At 50.3% G+C, this 14,916-nt stretch overlaps 1 protein-coding gene and 1 long non-coding RNA gene across 15 annotated transcripts in view; one reads left to right on the top strand and one right to left on the bottom strand.

Moving 5' to 3' along the window:
• Positions 1-14,916, bottom strand: part of ZNF536 (zinc finger protein 536) — a 487,963-nt gene that overhangs the window by 27,158 nt on the left and 445,889 nt on the right. The gene's annotated exons all lie outside the window — the stretch shown is intronic.
• LOC134732146 (uncharacterized) lies at positions 3,574-6,764 on the top strand. Its single transcript, XR_010115030.1, has 3 exons — positions 3,574-3,620; positions 5,711-5,813; positions 6,522-6,764. It is a non-coding gene; the product is annotated as an uncharacterized lncRNA (long non-coding RNA).

Below are 14,916 nucleotides of genomic sequence, written 5' to 3'. Positions count from 1 at the left end.
TGGGAGTTGGGGGGTGCTCGCCGCTACTGCAGAATGAGCTGGCTAGAGACAGCTCACACTCCCAAAATGATCTTCACAGAACTCTGCAAATGAGGACTGCAAGGAGGGAAAGGAGCTGTGGGGAGTACATGCAGAAGCTGCGAACGTGAGAGAGGGAAGGGGCAAAGAAGTTGTGAGGCCCCTTCCTGGGCACAGGGACTCAGACGTCACACCCTGGAGAAAGTTTCTCTGGCCCCCGCCCCATCTTCAGCTGTTGTCACAGACTGGGGTCTTCCCCACCCAGACATTTTCTACCTTGTTCCATTATTTCTTTGCAGAGATACAGATGGCCTCACGCAAATGCTCATGTAGCCTGTCTTCCGAACAAAGAAAAACAAATGATGTTCCAGGAGGCAGAGTAACTTGGGATCTCAGCAACGTGGCAGGACCGTGGGGCAGGTGGCGGGGCTGACAGCGTCCCAGCCCATGATGGAGGGGAGGACGGCGGCGGCGGCTGGGATGGTGCCACCATCCCCCTGGTTGCCTCTGCACGGGGCCATTTCTTTAATATACAATACTATAGTGACAGATTATGTAATATGTACAAATCCCATATTGAAGCCAGAGGTCCAGAGAAGCCATGATTTTTATGGTATTTATTTTTTTTTAATCGTGACTTGGCTACCGAGTGTATTCCCTGGTGAAGCTGCCCTGACTTTTCCTCCCAATCCGTCTCTTCCGTCTCTACCTCCCTGGGTTCCCTGGGCCCTGTTTGCAAGGAGCCGAGCTGGATGGGGATCCCAGAGTTTGGTTTCCCTGCAAAGCATCAGGAAGGCTTGTTTCTACGAATGTGTCTACGCACACACACACACCACACCCACAAATAAAAACACTCCCTCTGTAAGAGCCCACAGATGTCCAGAAAGAGTCTCTCCATCAGCTCAGATGGGACTTGTTTGAGTCTCAAGGACTTATTCTAAAGCCCCCTACTCACTGTCATTGCATCCCTGTGGAAGATGAAGCGTGGGAGACGGGTGCAGTCCCACCCTCAGAGCAGAAAATCCAGAGACCCCAGGGGCTCAGATGGGACACACCCAAACCCCTTTGGTGTTTTACCCAATTCTTCCAAATGATTTGATAAAGACCCCTCCCCCCACCAACACAAAGTTATCCAAAAGGATAAGGGGGCTCCGATATCTAAGGAAGCTGTTGAGTCCAATCTGGTAGGCTAATCAGAAGGCAGAGGTATTAAGTACAATTCACTTGTGTGGCCTGAGTAGCTGTAATTGAGACAACCCCTTCCCACGTAACCCCCTGGAAGATGCACTGAAAACATAAGTGGCCCCAGGAGGCTAAGTTTGAGCGTCCCAGACATAAATAGGGTGCAACTGCATCTGCCCTCTGAGGCTTGGTAAGGGCCCTTGGCTGTTCAGCCCGGGATCAGGTCCCGGCCGCTGCCCATGTCCCGCCCCCTGTGTCAATTAGCCCCTATAAAGTCATGCTGTGAAGCAACAGCCCCTTCCCTTGCCTGAACCGAAGATTCCCTGGTTTACATGCAGAACTTCTAACACAGAACGACCGAACCAAGCCATCGCTGGAGAAGATAAAGCAGGAAAGCAAACCAAAGCCAAGCCTGTAAAAATGGAGTTCCAGGAATCAAATCGGTGCACATGGTTTTAACCTTTCTATTGCCATGATTTTCCCTTAAGCAAAAATGAGAACTAAGAGTTTTCAGGTAAAGTGAACTTCCTTACCAAAACCTGGACTGTGAATCCATGGAAATTTGACGTGTTGTCTTTGGAAGCAGTTTATGCATTAAGATTTTTATGAGGCCAAGGCACAGTGGCTCAAACCTGTAATCCCTGCACTTTGGGAGGCCAAGGCAGGCGGATCTCTTGAGCTCAGGAGTTGGAGGCCAGGCTGGGCAACATAGTGAAACCCCATCTCTACCAAAAACACAAAAAAATTAGCCAGGCATTGTGGCATGCATCTGTCGTCCCAGTTACTCAGGAGGCTGAGGTGGGAGGATCGCTCGAGCCCAGGAGGCAGGGGTTGCAGTAAGCCGAGATCGTACCATTGCATTCCAGCCTGGGTGACAGAGTGAGACCCCATCTCAAATGTGTGTGTGTGTGTGTGTGTGTACATGTGAGTCATTGTTGATCTTGGTTCTTTTACTTGTGGTTTGACCAAATGCAGGACAGGAAAGATAGATAATTTTCCAAGAATATTTCTAAAGAGAGATATTCTTGGGGAAAAATATACAAGTGATCTGTTATAAGCTTGTCTTAATGTATCAAAGAAAGCAATGCTAAAGGCATGAATTCTTAAGCTGAGTGATGAATAAAGGTATGATTCCATGTTGCTCTGATTAACCTAGCTATGTTGATGGACAAGAAATGTGAGTTGAGCATGTCTAAGGTACAGCCCCTCCTGTCTAAGGTGTTACGGAATGGGATGAAGTGGAGTGGGTGATAGCTGAGCAGGCTGTTTCCTGTCCCAAAGGTTCTGAGAAATCCAATGTGTTGTTATTATGGGTGTGGCCACATGCTTCTTCAGTTCCTGCATTAGAAAGCTCATGTCTTTGAAGAGATATTTAGTGAGAAATTTCATTCCTCTTTACAGGGACATCCAGTTTTCAAATACAGCTAAGCCTTGACAGCGTAGAAGGCAGGCAGAAACCATCAGAAGGAAAAAGAGAAAAAAAAAAAATTCCGCTCAGGTTATCCTCCTAGTCCCAGATGAGGTGGGCTGGCAGCTACTAAAAATTAAACAGAAGAGGTTTTCCAAATGCAAACAGAACATATCCGCAATCATAGAAACAGCTCTAACACCGTAACACTCCTTGAAGTCCAAACAAATTATTTGGGAGGATATTAAGCCTGGAAGGTCTTTCAAATTCCTTTATTAGAAAGGAGATTACTTAGAGCTCATGGTCAAATCACATACAATTTGACCCAATTCTTTTCCACCCTTTCACATCATTTGATATTAGGCAGCAACTATTGTTCAAATGCAGAAATTCATTATCCTCTTCTCCAGCCAAGGCCAGGCTGAGAAAAATCCCCGAGACCCGGCTTTCAACCCTGCCTCGCAGCCATAAAGGTGGTCTTTTGCGCCACCTAGAGGGCAGCCGGAGGCAGGGCGCGTGAGTCACTCGGAGGAAAATTAAATACAGCTGAATAATTGAATGAGAGGGCAAGTTGAATCAGGGGTCACCATCTGTTTGACTAGAATTGTTGGCACATTTCAGCTAAGCCTCGCGCGCCTCGTAAACATGCTTACAGTTATCATAGCTCGCATTGCCCTAAAATAAAAGAAAATTGGTCCTAAAATAAGCCTGAACTAATTAAACATATACCATCTTGTCGTCATGGAGACCAGAGTGAAGGTCACCAGCTTCTCATGGCATTCAGGAGGGTGCTGGTGCCAAAAAGAGACGGGTGATTCTTTCTACTCCCGGGAAGAGGGCATCTCCGGGGCCAGAGGTGCTGCCTGGATGGAGGGTGTTGGGGGAGAGAGGGTGCCACCACCCCATTCTTCATCCCTCATTTTCCCCCCGGGGCTGAGGGGAGGCAGAGAGGGAGGGCAGGAAAGCAACGACACCATCTCTGCAGATCCAGGAAGCAGCGTCAGGAGGGACCGTAAGTTGCCCCCTGCCAACATTACTTAATATTATGCCCATTTGGCAGATTTTCCCTGGGGATGGAGGTGGGGAAGGCACCCTTCCAAAGAAAGGGGTGTCGTATCTGAATTGCCTCCTTCTGCCAGCTTGATCCGAGAGCTGGTCCTCTACCAAGAATCTCGATGCGGCTGGTCGTGCATTTGTGTGCGTGTGTGTGAATTACACTGTATGCTGTGTGCACGCGCGACCAGCGCAAATGTATATTCTGGGAGAGAAACCAATTCGAACGGTACATCTCATCATGTCTCTTATAGATTCCTCCTTTCTTGGGGAAACACATCCTCGCCTCGAGTCCTCAGCATGCAGCAGCTTCATCTTGGAGGTTACTGAGGACAGGCTGCATGCAAACCCAAAACTTGTGGGGTTCGAGAGATACCATTAAGATTTCATCCCCTTGCCTGGCTGGGTCAGAACCCAGCGAGCTCCTTGGTTTGGAGATTTGAAGATGCAGGTTTTTGGCCCCTGGTGGTCCGCAAGCCCCTCCCTCGTTTTTCTCTTTCCTGGGCCATAAAGGCAATACAGGCCTCTTTCTCTTGTTCCCCTACCCTGCTAGGCTGGGACTGCCCTCCCTTTTTTCCTTCCCATTTGCACTGTCGATTATGCACAAATCGCTTACGGAAGACACAGTGGAGTGACCCCAACTTCAGGGAAGCCTCCTCCGGGGACACAATTAACGTCTGTTGGAGCCCACGTTGGCTGGGCTGACACCATTGCGGATTCCGGAGGGGCTGTTCTCTCCAGCGTGGCGGAGATGTCATTGGGGAAGGGGGGCTACCCAGAGACCAGAGGGTGGAACTGGACCTGGAGGACTGGAGCCACTTCTACTCCTAAGTAATTAGGACCCATCAAATGAGGCTGCTCGGCACCAGCCTCCCACCTAGTAAACCAGTCTGCAGCCTGGCTTCCTAGAATCCAAATTATGACAATAGGAGAGAAAGGATCAACGCCACCAGTATCTGCTGGGCAGAGAGCTGCCCTAAGTGCTAGGAGGAGGGGCCCTTAGGACTTCATCCAGCTTCCTGGCTGGTGCCCCAGCTAAAGCAGGCCAGGGACACCAAGGAAGGACTTCCTGCGCTTCATACAGAGAGCTCTTAAGCTGCACTTTCTGCTGGGCACGCCCCTATTTCCCACCCCACTCCCCGCCAGCTCACAGGCTTCCTCCTCCAGGAAGCCCTCTGTGATGCCCCTCAGCACACAACATCTCCCACACTGGCTCCAGCAGGAGCTCACAGCTGCCTGTTGACTCAAACTTAACACACCTCCTCAGCACCTTGCACAGGCCTGGCGCACAGGTCTGCAGAAAGCCCCAGGAGTCAGGACCCTCGTGGGTTCCTGTGCCTTAGAGCAAACTAAGCAGTGACCCTCCTGCCCGCTCCACGGGTCTCATTCCTTAAAACAGACTTTCCATATCCATGGAGGATACAGAGCTATTCACCCCAGATCAAGTGTGGTTGCCCCTGGGGTTTGGAAAGTCAGAAAGGGGATGTTGTGAAAGTTGGGGAATAGAAAGGGGCGGGGTGCAGGGTACACCTGGCAGGCAGATGTTCCATAATAATCATAAATGACAGTTGCAGAACAGACCAGTTGAGGAACAGCAGGGTCTGTGCATTGGGCCCCTGCCTCCTCATTTCTTGTCCCTGGTGTGACAGAGAGGAGGCAGGATTGTCATCTCCGGCCTCCAGACCCAGGAGTCTTTTTCCCACTCAGCCTGACCCCTCTTTGGGCACAGCACGCACCCCAACCTTGTCCAGTGTCCCTTACCCCTCCCTCCCTCCCCTGGCCTGGGTTTTTCCCAGAGGGTACAGTGGAGACAGGGGCCCTGGGTAAAGACAGCATGGATGACCAGGTGGCAGGAAACTCGCTCACCTGTGCATCTAGCAAGTAACTCCAGTTCCCGATGTGGGCCAGGTGGGCTGGATGCCCAGAGCTGACCCCCGTCTCCCCGAAAAACAGGCTGAGAATTGCAATTTCTCTCAATTTTCCAGAGAAGCCAGAAACAGGTTTTTATGTGAAATCCCTCCAGTTTTAAATGTTAACTACCAATTCCAGGCCCTCAGAGGCTCTGGAGGACCCAGCTAAGCAAGTCTGCAGACTGCTGGGAGCCGACACGCACCTGCCTTTGACCTTCCTGCCGAGTCGTCCTGCAGCCACAGTAAGATCTGGCTCTTCCCTGCTGCCCCACACCAAGGGCCCTGCTTCCTCGATGCAGAGAGGGGATGTTCCCAGGAAGTCCTGGGGAGGGGGTAGTTCGTGGAGGGGAGGGGACAGCTGCACAGAGCCCTGCACCCCCCAGGCCCTGGCGGGCATCCCCATGGGCTTTGCTCCTGGCACCAGCAGCTAGAGCCTCACACCCTAGGGTTTCTTGAGCACCATCCCCAGCCACCTTGTTTCTGCTGCAGCCAAGAAAGACTCAACTGCTGCGTCTCCTTTCCCTTCCTTCCCGGCCCAGGGCCTTGCCTCCATCATCTAGCTGCAGGCTCCAAAATTGCTCTCTGATCCCAGGTAGCTGTGAAGCGGTGGTTAAGGCAAAGCAGCTATTGATAATCCACCACACGGATGGATTAACTTTCAAAAATAAACAATCGGGCTGGTGCCTGGATATGGGAAGTCCTGAGCCTGTATTGAACCAAACTCCATGCAACTGTGTAGCCTCAGGATTTAAGGCTAGGCAGCCCATTCACCCCTGTCTTCTGCACAGAAGAAAAATCACCCCTTGCCACTGAGAGAAGCTGCTCATGCCTCGGCTGGCTCGGTGTTGAAGGGGGCTGCAGGCATCCTGCAGCTATTCACTGGGGACTTGTCATCTATGTAACAACGTGCTACCCTTTTATTTTATTTTATTTTATTTCTTTCTTTTTAGGATGGAGTCTCACTCTGCCACCCAGGCTGGAGTGCACTATCTTGGCTCAAGGCAGTCTCAACCTCCTGACCTCAAGCGACCCTTCTGCCTCAGCCTCCTTAATCTCTTTATTTTTGAATGAAGATTTAACTGATCTATTTCCAGAGGGCAAAAAGCAAAAGTTAAGCCCAAACTGTAAGGGTACAGGTGTGTGGGGGTGCTTGGGGGTGGGTACCAAGAAGCTCCCAGGAATTCTAAAGGAAGCTCTGGGCATAGTCTGATTTCTCTCAAGGCTCCCTGCCTGGTTCTAGGAGTCCAGTGCCAGGATCTGCCTGGGATCTGCAGTTTCAAGAGCAATATCATGCCTCCTCTTGTCTTGGGTTCCCACTGTGTCTGTCAAGATGCTGTGAGCAGAAGGGAGAACGGAGCTGGGACAGGTAGCTGCTTCCTGAGAGGAGACGGTAAAGAAGGACAGTGGGCGATGGGGAGGGAGGGAAGCCAGACCTTGTGCAGGTCTCTGCCTGTGGCCAGAGTCACAGGCTGGGCCGGATCAGCTCTGCACTCGGCTCCTGGGGCCTCTCACTGATATCCAGGCTCAGAAGGGAGACCAGAAAGGCCGTGAGCCTCTCCGACCCCTGCCAAGGACCCTGAGCAATCCCCCTGCACACAGCGCCCCGAGCCCATCCCACATCCTGAGCGTCTCCCAGCCAGCAGCCATAACCCGGCCCAGCCTTTTGAAGAAGCAAGCTGTAGTACCACAGAGGCTTCTCCAGTCCCTGAAGACAGCGCCCCCTTGCTTCTCTTGCAAGTTGTTGATTGTTTCTTGATGCTGCTTTTTCATGGACCCTTTGCAGTCTAATTTCTCATCTCAAATCCTCTTGAAATAGTTTGCTTTTTAAATATAAACTGTCTCTGAGCACTCAAGCTTTTGACATTCTCAACCGTGGCCAGGAGAAGTCTCTAAACCCTGCCTCTTCTGCTCCCAAGGAAGAAAGTTCGGTGACTCAGGGTGATAGCTGGGGGCCACTTGTGCCCATCAGGGTGCCTCCCGTCCACTCCATCCCCTCTCTAACAGCCCTTCCTTTCCTGGGCAGAGACTCCTGCTCAGGGCTCACCAAGTCCCCCCAAATCAGAGGGGGCAGGCCATGTGCAGCACCCCTCACTTGGGCTTTATGAGCTCAGGGTCTTAGGAGGCTTTTAAAGTGGTTTCTTGATGCCAGGAAAGACACAAATCGCAAAAGATCAAAGTCATTGGTTATCCCAGTCTCTACAATTATGTGTAATTCACAAAAACAGTGCAGTTGTCTGTATCTGCAGCATGCAGGGGTCAGAGCCAGACAGGACCCAAGAGGTCAGCCTGCCGCCAGCTTTTCCTGTGTCCCCAGGGGACATTTTGCTCTGGGCCTGACAGCTAGGATCCTGCACGGAGAGCAGTGAATGTCCTCGCCAAGGCCCACTGTGCTGAGCTGGAAGGTGCCTTGGCCACAGCCCCAGGTGGATGGCCAAGGGTGGCCAGGGAGCTGAGTGACCAGGGCCCTGTCCTTGTCACTGTGCTGCCCTCTGCAGACGCATCAAAAGCCAGGAGGGCACCTTTCAGAGGCCAAATTGACAGGGCCAACTCCAATGCCTGCACGTGGTCACCTGGCTGTTGAGATCTTAACTGTAGCACCAATAAGAAACCGAGAAGCAGGTAATCCTGAGGTAACCAAGAAAATCATCAGAGGCTGGGATCGTGAAGCCAAAACCTCTCCCAAGAACCAGCGAGGTGTCTGGTTTCAGCACAGATCCAGCTGGCCTGGCTCCAGGGAGATCGCGGCAGCCCAGCAGGTATGAGCCAAGGTTTACATTAATTTGGGCTTATAAGTGTTAAGAATCCACATCTAGAAACTTCAGAACTTTCTTCAATTGTAGAAAAGGCATCACGCCATTTCTTTCACAAGCAAAATATCTTAAAAACTCAGTATTTGGCTGGGTGTGTTGGCTCACAATTATTATCCCAGCACTTTGGGAAGCCGAGGTGGGAGGATCACTTGAGGCCAGGAGTTTGAGACCAGGCTGAGCAACATAGCAAGACTCCATTTCCATAAAAAATACATAAAATGTCCACCCTTGTCTCAAAAGAAACTTTTGAGAAGATACTCCCATTTAAGTCCTTGTTCAAAGGGCTTCCCTGCAAGAAGTTCCTCAAAAGATATATTTAAAATCATATTAAAATCATTTTCATAAAATGTGTGTGGTGAAAAGACAAGTTTAATTCTCAAAGGCTCCATTATTGAAGCAAAAATTAATATTTGTACTGTTTCTAAATTGGAATAAAATTGCAAAGATGCAAACACCATCCTATATCATAATCTATAAACCAGTTACAAATGTTAAATCAACTGTAAAAATGATTTAAAATCTACATGAATAATTTTATTAAACTGATTTGAAATCATATTTTGTGCTACCTTCACTTATTAACTGAATCTCCAACAACAAGGGAGTTATAACGGATTTTTGCAAATACAGATATGTTCTCAAATAATGCTGTGATCACAAGGCGGACCTATGATGGGGGCATGTGACTTCCTGTCCCACAATGTGGAGAAGGGGCTCACAGAGTGAAAGCCATCTTCTTTACACATTCACAGATTGCCATAGAGTCTCAATGGGCACAGTTCAGATTTTATGCACAAAGGTTCATGTTCATCTTGCTCACAGTAGAGGCAAGTAAATCATTTCCCATGAGCACCCAGAATAAACTGCATGCAAAGACATGAAGAGTCAATGAATTTCCCAAAGTGTTTGAAGTTTAAAAACAAAAGTGCATTTCTGGCCCGGCACTTGTGGCTCACACCTGTAATCCCAACACTTTGGGAGAAGGGAGGAGCGCTTGACCCCGGGAGTTCAAGACCAGCCTGGGCAACATAGAGAGACCCCCATCTCTATTTAAGAAAATCAAAAAATTAGCCTGATGTAGTGGCTCATGCCTGTAGTCCCTGCCATGTAGGAGGCTGAAGTGGGAGGATCACTTGAGCCTAGGAGGTCGAGGCTGCAGTGAGCTATGATCACACAACTGCACTCCAGCCTAGGCGACAGAGTGAGACCCTGTGTCAAAAATAAAAAATAATAAAGCAAGAGTGCATTTCCGTGAGACCTCACTCTTGATCACCCATTTCAAGGAGAGAAGCTCAGAGGGCTGTCATCTCTACAGCCCTCTTTTTGTCTCCTCTGAAGAAAGAATAGCTAGCTAGACCAGAAAGTCAAGAAATGTCTCCTCTTTTTTCTGGGTGCCAGGAGACAGAGAAATCAGAGTGGGGGCACTCATTACCTTTGCCTCTGGAAATAAAGCAGAAACAGACATCTCAAGATGAGATTTCAAGGCATGCAGCTGTGAGCCTTCCCAGCTCCTTCTCCAATCCACACTTTCTTGGTTTCCTTCCTTTCGTGATAAGCCATCGGTTACATCTCAAATAAACCTGAACGACCTGATTTCTAAACTCTGGTTCTGCTTCCCGAAAAGTTGCCCTGAGAGTAGGACCAGCCGAGGTCCACAGGAGAAGAGTCTTTCAGTATTTCACCTGTCAGGAACAGCGTCCTTTCTCACCTGTCTCCGCTCACTGGCTGCGGAGCCACAGACACCTTCAAGGGGTCCATCAGGTAGAAGCTCTGGGCTCATTGCACTTTGAATGCTTGCATCAGCAAACTCAAGGGCAAATCCATTCGCCTATTTACACGGCAGAAACAGAGACGAGTGGTTGCTACTTCTGATACAAATCTCTGTGGAAGTGTCTAATGGACCCCAAAGTCTAAATGGCATATCCAGTTCCTTAGAGGTGCGGCAAATGGATTCCAAGATCAATAGGCACTGTCCTATAGATAGCTACAGGAAAGAAAGCCACACAACATAAGGCCAGAGAGAGAAACTGAGCCTCGTGGAGCACTGCGCTGTTATCTGTGTCTCTTGGGAGTTGTGGAAACAGAGCGTTTCAGCCACCTTCAGCTGCAGGAGTTTCTCAGGAGGAAGGGATTTTGACAAGGCGGGCAGGTAGGCAGTGGAGGCCAGCCCGATGCCCACGTGACCTGTTCAAGCAGCAGGGTGTCATTCTCCTTGAGATGGATCTCAGAGATGGAGGGACCATCTCTGAGCATGTCCTGCCTTGTCTACTTGACTCCCATCTCTAAATGCAAAAAAGCTGCCTACCTTGAATACCTACCAAGAACACACTACACTGGAGGCTTTTATTGACATCCCAGCTACAGAGGCAAGCAGGACAAGCTGAAAGTGCCTCCGAGTTCATATTTAGAGCTCAAGCTGGCCTCCACCCACCACGGGCAGTGATTTACCAGACAAAGGCAGCTTCCTCACCTCTCAGGTGGGGTCACTCCAAGGAGTGCTCTTCAGGTCCCAGAGCTCCCTAAAACTCCAACTGCCCACCTGGATTGAGGGCATACACTCCATTGGTTTTCTTCCCTTCCCAATACTCCATCAGTCACATCTCAAGTAAACCTGGATGCCCTGATTTCTTAACTCTGGCTCTGCTTCCTGAGAAGGCCCAGAAGAGAAGAGTCTTTCAGTCTTTTACCTGGCAGGAACAGCATCCTCTTTCACCTGACTCTATGCAACCACTCCCTGTCCATCCCCGGGCAGCCTGGGCACAGGGTGCATGGCACAGGATGCCCAGAGCCAGCCCTAGCTCTGCTTACAGGACACAGAGTGATGCCTATGTGCCTTAAGGAGCGCTGTGCCCTAAAAGCCTTCTCCACCCGGGCCCCTATCCCACCTCCTGCTGCCACCCCGCCAACCTGCTCCTCTCAGATAATATTTCTGAGTGCCTCAGCTCTGAAACACAATATCTGCCTCTTGGTGATGTGATGTGAGCTTTCACATCATTTCCACCAAAAGTTAATTTCTGTGATGAATGCAATATTCTCAAACCCATAAATCTGACCGTCTGAAGGATTCAAATGGGGAATTATTGACAGCTGATGGAACCCAAGTGCGGAGATGAAGCTGCTTTTCTCATCTGTCCATCTAAATGTTGGAATGTGTATTGATTAAAATATGACTCGCTACAGCACCCAACATAAATCTAAACTCTATTAGATTAACACTAGCATTCGATTAACATAAAATGACGACGTAGGAGAAAAAGGCTGTGTGTCGGTCACCAGTAATATTTTAGCCATAAACATGGGGAACCTGACATCGGGACGTGCGTTTGTGCACGGGTTGGGGTAGTGGACACACGTGTGAGAGTTAGGTTGGGATGTGTGCCCCAGAGGCAGGAAGAGATGACGAGATGGCAGGCTTAGGGGCACTGCAGGCTTCAGCCACAGGAGGAGTAAAGGGTGGCTGTGGCTGGTTGGCTTGACTCTGTTTTACTATTGCTTTTATTTAAGACTTGCCTGGGTGGCCAGGGCCATGGTGCTGTGTGGGTGATGGATGTGCCAGTCCCGTGGCAGGCACAGGGGGGGAGACCCGTCTACGAAAGGAAAATCTGAGTCAGCTTCTCAGACACAGAGAGAATGTTTTCAGTGGGTTCAGGACCCCAGCGTGGAGCAAGGAAGATTTCCCCCAGGGAGAGGAGAGCAGAGATTTGAAGATGAACTGAAAAAATTCACACTGGAGTGTAGGCAGAGGAAGACCAAGCAGGAAAGTGATGAAACAACAGTGATGTCACGCGTGCCCCTGAAGGGCCAGGCACTGTGCTGGGCTTCCGCTCAGATCTGTCACTATTTCATGTCTCATAGGTCACACAGATCACACAGATCACCCTGGAAGGGTCCTAGGCAGGCTGGAACGGCTGACAGTGCAGAAGAGGAAATGGAGGCTCAGAGAGGCTCGATTCTCATGTCACAGGGGCACTGGGGTCCTCACCCATTCCCCTGGGCCATCTCCTGCAGGCTGTTTCCACATATGCCAAAGCATACGGGGGTTTCTGGCCAAGGGTGTTCTCCAGTCATGGGCTCTCATTGGATTAAAGGGCCAGAGGGTGAATGCCCCAGGAAGATACTCAACCAAGACAGGATAGGGGCTGGCTTATAAACACCCCAGCTTTCTTGAGGTTGTCCACATAGTTCTTTGGAGGGTCCCAGCAGGAATAAGACTCCATCTCCCACAGGGATCACCTGCTTCAATACACGCCTACATCTGCTCCCCTACTCCTTCCTTGTACTTCCTCAGATCTTCTCCCCCTCCTCCCAAAGAACTGCCTGTGCCTAAATCCTTATCTCAGGGTATGATTCTGGAAGATTCCAAGCGAAGGACTAAAGTCACAGAACTCATAAGTGGTAGCAGAGAATTTGATGTGTTTGTTTTTTAAACCAGGCTTCTCATCATCCTCCCGCATGCTCTTACTAACAGATTCTTGAGCTAGGATTGGAGAGGAATGGGATTAAAACATCACTACAAAGAAGACAGAGATTTGCAGACCGTGTCTTTCAGATTTGACCTGGTTTGCTGTATGGACCCTGAAGTATGCTTTGCTGTAGAAATAATGCCCCTTATCTAATTGGGTGCCCAGGCTAGCTCTCGAAGCCCTCTTAGCATCCGGTTTACATGTTCACCAATTCGCTATTTCAAATACATGCATTCTGATGTAAAATATTGCACGTAAGGGTACCAACTTGGGAATGCCAGAAACACACCTGAGCAACGGCAGCCCTGGGGTGGTCACTTAAGTCTCTATATCATCAGCACAATCATGGCCTCTCTGCACACACAGACTCCTCCGGGGGAGGGGGCACCCCGACTGGCAGATCATTTGTAAGAAGTTCTGAATTGCAGAATAAAAGGGGAAGCTATTTTCTTTCTGTCTGGGTTCAGTTTCTCTGGCCAAGTAATCTATCTTGTTTTGAATAAAATATTACAGCAAGGAAAAAGAAACGTCGAGCTGGGAATCAGGCGACCCAAGTGAAGGCCTGGACGGCCCCAGTGAGTGGCATAGCGTTGGCTGAGTGGGTGGGGTCCCAGGGCGGTGACCACACTCCATAAAGTCCTACTGAGAAAAGAACTCCTGGGTAGATGATGGGCCTGTCTTGATGCCTCAAGTCCAATGGCCACAGACCCTCCCAGAAATCCTTCCAGCTGTACCAGGACTAGAAGGACATTCTCAGAGATCTTGCCAAGCAAGGATCTTGGCAGCCTCCCAGGGTCGGAAGAATGCATTTTGGAATTGCAACCACCCAAGTTGAGGCTGTTTGTTCGTCACTGAACAAATGTCTGCTGAGTATCTATTTATACCTAGTGCTTCCTGAGATAGCGCAGGTGCTATAAACACTAGTTAGACATATCCCCATGTCACTGCAGACTGCCCGCCTCCTCCTCACCTCTGGTCACTGAGAAAGAGCCACCTCCCTCCAGTGAGGCTGTGCCCTCTCAGCACCTGGGGCCTCCACCCCTGCCCCACTTCCCCTTCTCCTTCTCCCCCAGTTCTTCCTGCTCTGCACCCCTGAAGCCCCAGAGTCACTTGGATGAAGCCGCCTCATCTCTGCTGAGTTGACAAGGCCTCCGTGACGTGGCCGCAGTCTCTCTCCAGGCCTGTCCCTCGTCACTGCCTCCACACCCTCTGCATTTGCTCCAGGACAGACCCTTCAGCTCCCCGGCTGGGCCAACCTTTCCAGTGATCATCACATGCTACTCCTTTGGCTGGGAAGCCCCCAACTATGTCACGGGCACCTAACTATTTCCTCCAGATTTCAGACTGGACACATGACCCTTTCCCCAGTGTCAAGCCTGAACATATGTCATTGGTGATTTGCCTAAGGGCAACACCCATGCTGAGTTATACCCCCTGGGTACCTGTGGGCCTGCACCATGGCGATCCTCTGGCAGATAGGATAATGATGCATTCATCCTTGTTCCTCTAGGGCTTGTGGTGAGCCTCACATGCAGAAGCACGTGCATGCATTGAGTGAATGGGAAAAGGAAAGAATGATTGAATGAGAAAGGGAAGGGGAGGGGAGGAGTCTCAGGGGAAGCCTGAGGCTGGGCCCTAGGGATGGGCAGAATGGGATGGGGAAAGGAGCCTGGATAGAGCAGCAGAATGTTCTTGGCCATGAAATGGGCAATCATTCATCCATTTGACAGAGCAGACAGAGCACCTTCTCTGTGCTCTCGCTGTTACAGCCTGGCAGGGATACAGCAGAGAGCCAGGCTCCCGGGCTGATGGGATGGACCCGGGAATGGCTCCTGCCTTCAGAACCTGCCTGAAGGGCATGGGCAACAGAAGCACCAAGGGGCCAGTCCGGAAAGGTATCTCTGGGGAATGAAGGCCTCTGTCTCTGTTTTCAGACTCCACGAGGAAGAGCCTGGGAAATGCCTCCCCCAACAAAACCAAATGAAACTCTCTTTGGACTTCACAGTGAACAGTTCATTCCCCGAGACCTGTGTCCGGAGGAGCTCAGTGTCCAACCTGGCAAGGCCGAGAAG

This window comes from Symphalangus syndactylus, chromosome 13 (assembly GCF_028878055.3).
Source record: "Symphalangus syndactylus isolate Jambi chromosome 13, NHGRI_mSymSyn1-v2.1_pri, whole genome shotgun sequence".
Taxonomy (NCBI): Eukaryota; Metazoa; Chordata; class Mammalia; order Primates; family Hylobatidae; genus Symphalangus; species Symphalangus syndactylus.
This window is presented reverse-complemented; position numbering and strand designations above follow the sequence as displayed.